The following is a 12,596-nucleotide window of genomic DNA, read 5'->3' as shown; positions in this document are numbered from 1 at the left end:
ATGGTTTTAAAGCTTTTTAACAGTTATAGCGCCACCTATGGTCCGATCTCCATAAAATTGTTTACTGTGACCTCAAATTGAACCCATACACATGTGTACTGAGTTTGGTGAAGATATCTCATTTACTTCTTGAGTTATAGCCATTTGAGTAAAATAGGCTCCTCCCACAACGATTTGCCACATTCTAGAATTATTTAATATGATTCTAGCATGATTTACTATCATATACCATGTTCCAGAATGATTTATTAGGATTCTAGCATGATTTACCTTGATACACCTCATTTCAGTATTATTTACTATGATTTACAATGTTTCTAGCATGATTAACCACATTACTAGCAATTATGTGAAGTGTCAGTGCAAATGAGGTGATGAACACTGACAAAATATTATTGTGTTATAATAGTTAGTTATATACGTGATTTTTAGTGTGTGTCCAAGTATGAATGCAAAAGCACATGTAAAATATTTCATTATTAAGTAGAATGGCCAGCAGAGGGCACTAGAAGACCACTTATTGGCTCACTTTCACTTTAAACCAGTTTTCTGCACTAAAGCAAACCAGTTTTTCCATGTTAACTCAATGCATGCTTACACACACACACACACACACACACACACACACACACACACACACACACACACACACACACACACACACACACACACACACACACACACATACACACACACACAGCATAGTTAACCATGATTTACCACGTTCTAGTATTATTTACCAGGAGATAAACGACAATCTAGTATTATTTACTTTGATTTACCATGTTTCTAGCCTGATTTATCACATTACTAGCAATTATTTGAAGTGTCAGTGCAAATAAAGTGATTAACACTGACAAAATATGATTGTGTTATAATAGTTATTGCTATATAAGTGATTTTTTTAGTGTGTATTCAAGTATGAATGCAAGCACATGTTGAAATATTTCATTAATAAGTAGAATGGCCAGCAGAGGGCAGTAGAAGACCACTTATTGGCTCACTTTCACTTTAAACCAGTTTTCTGCACTAAAGCAAACCAGTTTATCCATGTTAACTCAATGCATGCTTACACACACACACACACACACACACACACACACACACACACACACACACACACACACACACACACACACACACACACACACACACACACACACACACAGCATAGTTAACCATGATTTACCATGATTTACCACATTACTAGCAATTATTTGAAGTGTCAGTGCAAATAAAGTGATTAACACTGACAAAATATGATTGTGTTATAATAGTTATTGCTATATAAGTGATTTTTAGTGTGTATTCAAGTATGAATGCAAGCACATGTTGAAATATTTCATTAATAAGTAGAATGGCCAGCAGAGGGCAGTAGAAGACCACTTATTGGCTCACTTTCACTTTAAACCAGTTTTCTGCACTAAAGCAAACCAGTTTATCCATGTTAACTCAATGCATGCTTACACACACACACACACACACACACACACACACACACACACACACACACACACACAGCATAGTTAACCATGATTTACCATGATTTACCACATTACTAGCAATTATTTGAAGTGTCAGTGCAAATAAAGTGATTAACACTGACAAAATATGATTGTGTTATAATAGTTATTGCTATATAAGTGATTTTTAGTGTGTATTCAAGTATAAATGCAAGCACATGTGGAAAAATTTAATTAATAAGTAGAATGGCCAGCAGAGGGCAGTAGAAGACCACTTATTGGCTCACTTTCACTTTAAACCTCATGATTTTGACCAGTTTTCTGCACTAAAGCAAACCAGTGTTTCCATGTTAACTCAATAATGCATACTTGCTACATATGCTACACACAATAATGCTACACACACACACACACACACACACACAAATGTTTCAGTGATATTGGTGTCACATTCACCTTCATCACATTCACCTTCTGTCTTCATCACATTCACCATCTGTCGTCATCACCTGCACCTGCTCCTCATCACCCTCCTCATCATCACCTGCTCCTCATCATCATAACCGTCACCTGTTGTCCTTGTCTTGATCTGTGTATTTAAGTTCCCCTCTCATCCATTATCATTGTCGGTTATTGTTTGTGCACTAGCACTCTGTTATGTTTGTTTTCATGTTGGAAAATAAAACCTTTGTTATATTTGTACCACACACACACACACACACACACATACACACACACCATCATTTATCATGATTTACCATGGCTGATACCAATACCAATATGAGAAAATGACTATTTTAAACAGCAGGGGGCAGTAAAATACCACTTATTGGCTTAACATGCCATTAATTCATATCATTTTCACCTTTTTAACTGTTATAGAGGCAAATTTTGTCCGATCTGTCTGAAAATTTTCACGCTTGTTCAGGGTGATATTTCACACGTTCTGACTTGTTTTTAAGAAGGTCTGAGCATTGATTAAAGAGATATAGGCTTTCGGGGACACTTGGTAAAGGCCAGATTTTGAAGTGAACCTATTATAGCTATCCAAATGAAGTAGTTCAACTTTTTCTGACAATTATTGATCTAGTGAGTCCAGAGAATTGTATTGCACTAGTTTTGAACATTATGATATGAAAATTATATGATCAGAGATGGAAAAGACCATTTACAGCCAATACAGGCAGTTTACCATAGGAAATATATGATTTTAAAGCTTTTTAACAGTTATAGCGCCACCTATCGTCCGATCTCCATAGAATTTTTCATGCTTGTTAATGATGTTATGTCACATATGCTGACCAATTTTTGTGAAGTTCTGAGTTTTTATTTAGGATTTATAGGCTTTTTAATGTATTTTGACACGCCCATTTTATAAATTACCCTATTACAGCCATCCAAATGCAAAAGTTCAACTTTTTTTTGATAATTATTGATCTAGAGAGTCCAGAGAATTGTCCTAGACTGGTCTGGTTCCGATCGGGCAAAAAACCTAGGACTAGTTCGCAAAAGTAGGTTTTTAACATATTAATGAATAATTAATGAACAGTTTGATTGACAGCAATGGTTCTTGAGGCAAAGTTGTTCAGGATGAGGAGATCTATCAAATGATATGCATATTGTGTGGATATTTGTAACACCACGTGATTACAGAGCCGTAAAACTCGTTAGCGCCAACTAGTGGCCGATTTCTTTCAAAATTCTTACAGACCTTTAGGGCCATGAGCCGAACATGCCCATTGAGTTTCGTTCCGATCGGCCTCCGTTAACCTTGTCTAATAGGTGCTCAAACTTCGTTGGCGGATGGCGGCCATGTTTTTTGAGATACGCCAATGTCCTCATACACATACATGGCACCTTGGACCAAGACACTGCATACCAATTTTCAAGTCAATCGGACTAACGGTCAGGTGGTTATAGCCTGTTTTATGTTTTTTTCATTTTATAGCGCCACCATGAGGCCAATCGTCGCGATTTTTTTACTGTGACCCCAGAGTAAGCTCATACACATGTGTACCAAGTTTGGTGAAGATACCTCATTTACATCGGGAGTTATAGCCATTTTAGTAAAATAGGCCCCTCCCACAACGTACGTTTTGGCGCCCCTTAGCGACCGTGAATCGAAATTTCCACTTTTTTTCGATAATTATTGATATTCAGTCTCCAGAGAACATTTCTGCACTAGTTTGGTTCCAATCGGGCAAAAAACCAGGGACTAGTTCGCAAAAGTAGATTTTTGACAAAATTCAAAATGGCGGAAAATCTATCATGGCGGAAATGAAATCGGAGATATACGTTTTGTTCGTCAGGCGTCCAGCTTTCCAATGATATAAGACACTTGAGTCTACGACATACGGTCTAGGAGTTATGAGCAGTTTCGCGCTTTTGGTTGTTATAGCGCCACCTATGGGCCAATCGGGGTCATAATCTCTGAACCTTTCCTCGATTTTTGTACTACCATCTGTCAAAGTTTCAAAGTTCCAGCTCTTACGGTTTGGGCTGCACAATGCGTTTTACGGCGGAATAATAATAATAATTAAAGCTGCAAGCAGCATTTATCGGGGTTCAAGCAGTTAAGGCCTTTAAGGCCTTTAAGCACAAAAGCATCAAAAGTTATTAGTTTTATTAAGCAAGCATGTAACCACTGACATAATAGATGAAAAAGACAATTTACAGCCAATACAGGCAATGTACCATAGGAAATATATGGTTTTAAAGCTTTTTAACAGTTATAGCGACACCTATGGTCCGATCTCCATAAAATTGTTTACTGTGACCTCAAATTGAACCCATACACATGTGTACTGAGTTTGGTGAAGATATCTCATTTACTTCTTGAGTTATAGCCATTTTAGTAAAATAGGCTCCTCCCACAACAATTTACCACATTCTAGTATTATTTACTATGATTCTAGCATGATTTGCCATATTCTAGCAGGATTTACCATGATATACTACATTCTAGTATGATTTACCATACATTCTAGTATGATTTACCATTGTTTACTGTGATTCTAGCATGGTTCACCATAGTTTATCATGATTTATCATAGTTTACCATGATTTACCCTGTTCTAGCAACGTTTACCATGATTTACCATGTTCTAGCATGATGTACCATGATATACCATGTTCTAGAATGATGTACCAGGATTATAGTATGATTTACCTTGATACACCACATTCTAGTATTATTTACTATGATTTACCATGTTTTTAGCGTGATTTACCATGATTTACCACATTGTTAGCAATTATGTGAAGTTAGGTTTCTGAATAAATTCTGAATAATCTGATTAATAGTTTACAAAGACTTTGTGAAGTGTTTATAGACCATTCAAATATATTTTCATAATGACATATCCCAATAGCATTGAAAAAACAACATTTGTGTGTGTGTGTGTGTGTGTGTGTGTGTGTGATCTGTCTGAAAATGTTCATGCATGTTTAGAGTGATATTTCACATGTTCTGACTTGTTTTTAAGAAGGTCTGAGCATCTTAAAAGATATAAGCTTTCGGGGACACTTGGTCAAGGCCACGTATTGAAGTGACCCTATTATAGTCATCCAAATGAAGTAGTTCAACTTTTTCTGATAATTATTGATCTAGAGAGTCCAGAGAATTGTACTGCACTAGTTTTGAACATTATGATATGAAAATTATTTGATCATAGATGAAACAGACCATTTGCAGCCAATACAGGCAATTTACCATAGGAAATATATGGTTTTAAAGCTTTTTAACAATTATAGCGCCAACTATGGTCCGATCTCCATAAAATTTGGCATGCTTGTTAAAGATGTTATGGCACATATTCCCACCAATTTTTGTGAAGTTCTGAGTTTTCATTTATGATTTATAGGCTTTTTAGTGCATTTTGCCACACCCATTTTCTTTATGACCCTATTATAGCCATGCGCAAAATGCAAAAGTTCAACTTTTTTTTGATAATTATTGATCTAGAGAGTCCATAGAATTGTCCTAGACTGGTCTGGTTCCGATCGGGCGAAAAACCTAGGACTAGTTCGCAAAAGTAGGTTTTTAACATATTCGCGAATAATTAATGAACGGTTTGATTGACAGCAATGGTTCTTGAGGCAAAGTTGTTCAGCATGAGCAGATCTATTAAATGATATGCATTTTGTGACAATAAGTGTAACACCACGTGATTACAGAGCCATAAAACTCGTTAGCGCCAACTAGTGGCCGATTTCTTTCAAAATTCTTACAGACCTCTAGGGCCATGAGTCGAACATGCCCACCGAGTTTCGTTCCGATCGGCCTCCGTTAACCTTGTCTAATAGGTGCTCAAACTTCATTGGCCGATGGCGGCCATGTTTTTTGAGATACACCAATGTCCTCATAGACATACATGGGGCCTTGGACCAAGACACTGCATGCCAATTTTCAAGTCAATCGGACTAACGGTCAGGTGGTTATAGCCTGTTTTATGTTTTTTTCATGTTATAGCGCCACCATGTGGCCAATCGCCACGATTTTTTTACTGTGACCTCAGATTGACCTCTTACATATACGTACCAAGTTTGGTGAAGATACCTCATTCATTTCTGGAGTTATAGCTGTTTTAGTACAATAGGCTCCTCCCACAACATACATTTTGGCGCCCCTTAGCGACCGTGAATCGAAATTTCGACTTTTTTTCGATAATTATTGATATTCAGACTCCAGAGAACATTTCTGCACTGGTTTGGTTCCGATCGGACGAAAAACCTAGGACTAGTTCGCAAAAGTAGGTTTATAACAAAATTCAAAATGGCGGAAAAATTTGCATACCGGAAATGAAATCGGAGATATACGTTTTGTTCTTCAAGTGTCCAGCTTTCCAATGATATAAGACACTTGAGTCTACGACATACGGTCTAGGAGTTATGAACAGTTTCGCGCTTTTGGTTGCTATAGCGCCACCTATGGGCCAATCGGGGTCATACTCTCTGAACCTCTCCTCGATTTTTGTACTACCATCTGGCAAAGTTTCAAGGTTCCAGCTCATACGGTTTGGGCTGCACGATGCGTTTTAGCGGAGAAGAAAAATAATAATAAAAATCAGTACAATTACAATAGGGTTTCAGCACTTCGTGCTTGAACCCCTAATAATAATTAAAGCTGCAAGCAGCATTTAGCGGGGTTCAAGCATTTAGGGTCTTTAAGCACATAAGGCAGTTTAGTGAGTTGTCTGAGTTTTTGTTTAGGATTTACAGGCTTTTGAGTGTTTTTTGCCATACCCATTTTCTAAATGATCCTGTTATGGCTACCCAATGGGTAAAGTTAAAGTTTTTTATATAATTAATAATCTAGAGCTTCCAGAGAATTGTACTGCACTGGTATATTTCCGATCGGGCGAAAAACCTAGGACTAGTTCGCAAAAGTAGGTTTTTAACATAATCGCAAGTATTTAATGAACAAATTGATTGACAGCAGTAGTTCTTGAGGCAAAGTTGTTCAGTATGAGGAGATCTATCAAATGATATGCATCACGTGATTACATAGCCCTAAAACCTGTTAGCGTCAACTAGTGGCTGATTTTTCAAAATTCTTACAGACCTCTAGGGCCACGAGTCGAACATGCCCACCGAGTTTCGTTCTGATCGGCCTCCGTTAAGAGCAAACTAACAGCTTTGAATTAAAATGGTGAGGTATCCTGTTGTAAACATCAACCATGCCTGTTGACAGTTCTCTTTTGTGGGAAGGGAATGAAAAGTTCTCAAATCCGCAGCACAGCCTCAGACATAACATTTATATCCATGATCTGCCATTTTCACTATTGTCCTTGCTTGCTTCTTCACAATACCTGCAGATCTTCTGATGATTCGGCTGTGCAGGTCCACATTAACACTGCCTGGCCTAGAACATGGACTGGAAAATGCAAATTTGGGGGGTATAAATATTAATGATCCTGACTCCAACGTCACAGTCGGTGTTATGCTCGGATTCACTCATTTTTCAGCGGTCTTTTGCAAACAGGAGATTTACACATGAAGGAGGAAACAATGGTGTTTGAGGCTCACGGTATGTCAGTTCCATGTCCAGAACTCTTATCATTCAACTATGCCAAGATAAATACAGTTTTCAATTGTATGGCACCTTTAAAATAGATGATTAGTAATATAATGCTTACTTGGAGTCTGAAATGGCTTTAACAAAAGAAGAAAAATATTCTTAGATTTCTGTTCATTCTAATCATGTACAAATAAAGTAGCACAGTAAGATTACATTTATTTGAATGCATTAGTGAGTGTGTGATTGTGCTGTGTGTGCAGCGTGTCAATACTAAAATTGAAGGTGTAGTTGATATCTTTGGTGATAATATCTGTAGTAATCATAAAAAAAAACACTTAAGAAATAAAGAATTAAAATTACAAATAATATTCTATTAAGATATGAGTTACAATAACATGATTTGCAATAGTAATAATATCAATAATATATGCACAATACACACAGATTAGACTATCAGGTCTGTGTTTTACAAAAACATTAGTATTGCAGCCAATGTGAGTCTGTGGGATTTATAAACAGACAAAATATGATTTGAAATGTTATTTTAATGATTTTATTAAGTTTAAACAATATTTCAAATGGAAAAAAAATGAAAAATAATATTTTAGTGAGCAGAATGAACCAATGAGTGTTCTTCTTCTGGTGGTTAAAATGTAAATGAAAACAATAATACTTAAACAATAATACTTAATATACTAACCATGCTTGAACACACACATGCACACACATTTTGTTGTAGATGTAGATATTTAAAATAAAAGATAGGTAACAAAATGATAATTGCAAATCTCTTCTGTATAACACCATTTTCAGATTTCAAATTAATCACTGAGAGGCAGAATTGTTCAAACTGAGAACTCAGTACAAATGAAGTGATAAACTTTGACAAAACATGACTGTGTTATAATAGGTGATTTTCATGCAAGTAATTTTATATAGTCCAAAAACTAATGCAAAAGCACAGATGAAAATATTTTATTACGTAGAATGTCCTGCTTCCATAGTAGAAGACCACTAATTGACTCACTTTCATTTGAAAGACTTTTTTATCCACCAGTAAAACAAAGCAGTTTCTCCATGTTCTTTCCATTAAGCATGCTTACACACACAGACACACACACAAACACAAACACAAACACATCCACACACACACACACAAAGACAAATATGTTTTCAATGTTTTTAGGATATGATATTGTGAAAATATTGTGAAAAATCTCCTCATCTTGAACAACTTTGCCTCAAGAATCACTAATGTCAATCAAACCGTTCATAATCATAATAAAAAAATAAAATATATACAAATATCATAATAAAAAAAAACATCATAATAAAAAAGATTGCTTCTTAAAGCATTTGTTTATTTCCCAATACTGAAAGCGAATTAAAAGATAATGCGTAATCCTGCTGCTCCCTCTAGTGGACAACAGTGGTATTATAGCTTACATTTTACAGTTGAAGTGTTTGAATGAATGAATGGGAATTTGTTTTTTTACTTATATCTCAGGAACCAAAAGGCGAAAAATTCTGAAACTCAGAGCATAGATAGTGCTTGAGGAGCCCTGTTGAATGAGACCATCAAGGTGTTTTTGGGCGATTGGGGCTGGGAGTTATGACTGTTATAAGGCATATCTGTTCGGGCTATTATCTCTGGAATGCCCAGGGCAAATAACACCACATTTGAATCGAAGCTAGCCAAGGACAGGCCCTTTCCAACGAGCTCTCACACAATGTTCGGGGTGGTCTGGTTCGGGAGTAATGGCCGTTCAAAATCGGGGGTCCCGCGGGCTGGCGATGCGCGGGGGGCGCGCTCCCGAGGCCCGCGACGACACGTTTCGATCAAGAGCCCGGAGAGGTCCTCACCATCAAAATTTGAGCGCGCAACGACTTTCCGTTTTCGAGTTATGAATGAATTTGTATTCGAGGGCATGGCTTAAATGCCGTTATACTTTCGTTTCATTTCATTCATTTACTTTCGTCCATTTCCATATCTCAGTGTAACACAATTGTCAATAGTAATACTCAATAGATGAGTTTTGACAAAATGTGATTGTAAATGTTAAAATAATGATTTTATAAAGTCTAAATATGAATTTTATAACAATATTAGGGAGTAGTATGCTGAAATGACAGCAGGGGGCAGTAAAATACCACTTATTGGCTTAATATGTCATTATATTCATATAAAATCACCTTTTGAAGAAGTTAAACTTTTTTTCTGATAATTATTGATCTAGAGAGTTCAGAGAATTGTGCTGCATTGGTTTTGAACATTATGATATGAACATTATATGATAATAGAAAGAAGACACCATTTACAGCAAATACAGGCAATTTACCATAGGAAATATATGGGTTTTAAAGCGTTTTAACAGTTATAGCGCCAACTATGGTCCGATCTCCATACAATTTTCCATGCTTCTTTAGCAGGTTATGACACATATGCTCGTCAATTTTTGTGAAGTTCTGAGTTTTCGTTTAGGATTTATAGGCTTTTGAGTGCATTTTACCACACCCATTTTCTAAATGACCCTGTTATAGCCATTCGAAAAATGCAAAAGTTCAACTTTTTTTTGATAATTATTGACCTAGAGAGTCCATAGAATTGTCCTAGACTGATTTGGTTCCGATCGGGCGAAAAACCAGGGACTAGTTCGCAAAAGTAGGTTTTTAACATAATTACGAATATTTAATGAACGGTTTGATTGACAGCAATGGTTCTTGAGGCAAAGTTGTTCAACAAGAGGAGATCTATCAAATGGTATGCATTTTGTGACAATAAGTGTAACACCACGTGATTACAGAGCCATAAAACTCGTTAGCGCCAACTAGTGGCCGATTTCTTTTAAAATTCTTACAGACCTCTAGGGCCATGAGTAGAACATGCCCACCGAGTTTCCTTCTGATCGGCCTCCGTTAACCTTGTCTAATAGGTGCTCAAATTTCATTGGCCGATGGCGGCCATGTTTTTTTAGATACGCCAATGTCCTCATACACATACATGACACCTTGGACCAAGACACTGCATACCAATTTTCAAGTCAATCGGACTAACGGTCAGGTGGTTAAAGCCTGTTTTATGGTTTTTTCATATTATAGCGCCACCATGTGGCCAATCGCCACGATTTTTTTACTGTTACCTCATATTGAGCTCATACATATGTGTACCGAGTTTGGTGAAGATACCTCATTTACTTCTGGAGTTATAGCCATTTTAGTAAAATAGGCCCCTCCCACAACGTACGTTTTGGCGCCCCTTAGCGTCCGTGAATCGAAATTTCGACTTTTTTTCGATAATTATTGATCGTCAGTTTCTAGAGAACATTTCTGCACTGGATTGGTTCCGATCGGGCGAAAAACCAGGGACTAGTTCGCAAAAGTAGGTTTTTGACAAAATTCAAAATGGCGGAAAATCTATCATGGCGGAAATGAAATCGGAGATATACGTTTTGTTCGTCAGGCGTCCAGCTTTCCAATGATATAAGACACTTGAGTCTACGACATACGGTCTAGGAGTTCTGAGCAGTTTCGCGCTTTTGGTTGCTATAGCGCCACCTATGGGCCAATCGGGGTCATAATTTGATAACCTCTCCTCGATTTTTGTACTACCATTTGGCAAAGTTTCAAGGTTCCAGCTCTTACGGTTTGGGCTGCACGATGCGTTTTACGGCAGAAGAAAAATAATAATAATTAAAGCTGCAAGCAGCATTTAGCGGGGTTCAAGCATTTAGGGTCTTTAAGCACATAAGGCAGTTTAGTGAGTTGTCTGAGTTTTTGTTTAGGATTTACAGGCTTTTGAGTGTTTTTTGCCATACCCATTTTCTAAATGATCCTGTTATGGCTACCCAATGGGTAAAGTTAAAGTTTTTTATATAATTAATAATCTAGAGCTTCCAGAGAATTGTACTGCACTGGTATATTTCCGATCGGGCGAAAAACCTAGGACTAGTTTGCAAAAGTAGGTTTTTAACATAATCGCAAGTATTTAATGAACAAATTGATTGACAGCAGTAGTTCTTGAGGCAAAGTTGTTCAGTATGAGGAGATCTATCAAATGATATGCATCACGTGATAGTGGCTGATTTTTCAAAATTCTTACAGACCTCTAGGGCCACGAGTCGAACATGCCCATCGAGTTTCGTTCTGATCGGCCTCCGTTAAGAGCAAACTAACAGCTTTGAATTAAAATGGTGAGGTATCCTGTTGTAAACATCAACCATGCCTGTTGACAGTTTTGTGGGAAGGGAATGAAAAGTTCTCAAATCCACAGCACAGCCTCAGACATAACATTTATATCCATGATCTGCCATTTTCACTATTGTCCTTGCTTGCTTCTTCACAATACCTGCAGATCTTCTGATGATTCGGCTGTGCAGGTCCACATTAACACTGCCTGGCCTAGAACATGGACTGGAAAATGCAAATTTGGGGGGTATAAATATTAATGATCCTGACTCCAACGTCACAGTCGGTGTTATGGTGGGATTCACTCATTTTTCAGCGGTCTTTTGCAAACAGGAGATTTACACATGAAGGAGGAAACAATGGTGTTTGAGGCTCACGGTATGTCAGTTCCATGTCCAGAACTCTTATCATTCAACTATGCCAAGATAAATACAGTTTTCAATTGTATGGCACCTTTAAAATAGATGATTAGTAATATAATGCTTACTTGGAGTCTGAAATGGCTTCAACAAAAGAAGAAAAATAGTCTTAGATTTCTGTTCATTCTAATCATGTACAAATAAAGTAGCACAGTAAGATTACATTTATTTGAATGCATTAGTGAGTGTGTGATTGTGCTGTGTGTGCAGCGTGTCAATACTAAAAGTGAAGGTGTAGTTGATATCTTTGGTGATAATATCTGTAGTAATCATAAAAAAACAATTAAGAAATAAAGAATTAAAATTACAAATAATATTCTATTAAGATATGAGTTACAGTAACATGATTTGCAATAGTAATAATATCAATAATATATGCACAATACACACAGATTAGACTATCAGGTCTGTGTTTTACAAAAACATTAGTATTGCAGGCAATGTGAGTCTGTGGGATTTATAAACAGACAAAATATGATTTGAAATGTTATTTTAATGATTTTATTAAGT

The sequence above is a fragment of the Rutilus rutilus genome (assembly GCF_951802725.1).
Source record: "Rutilus rutilus genome assembly, chromosome: 5".
NCBI lineage: Eukaryota > Metazoa > Chordata > Actinopteri > Cypriniformes > Leuciscidae > Rutilus > Rutilus rutilus.
Note: the sequence above shows the minus strand (reverse complement) of the source record.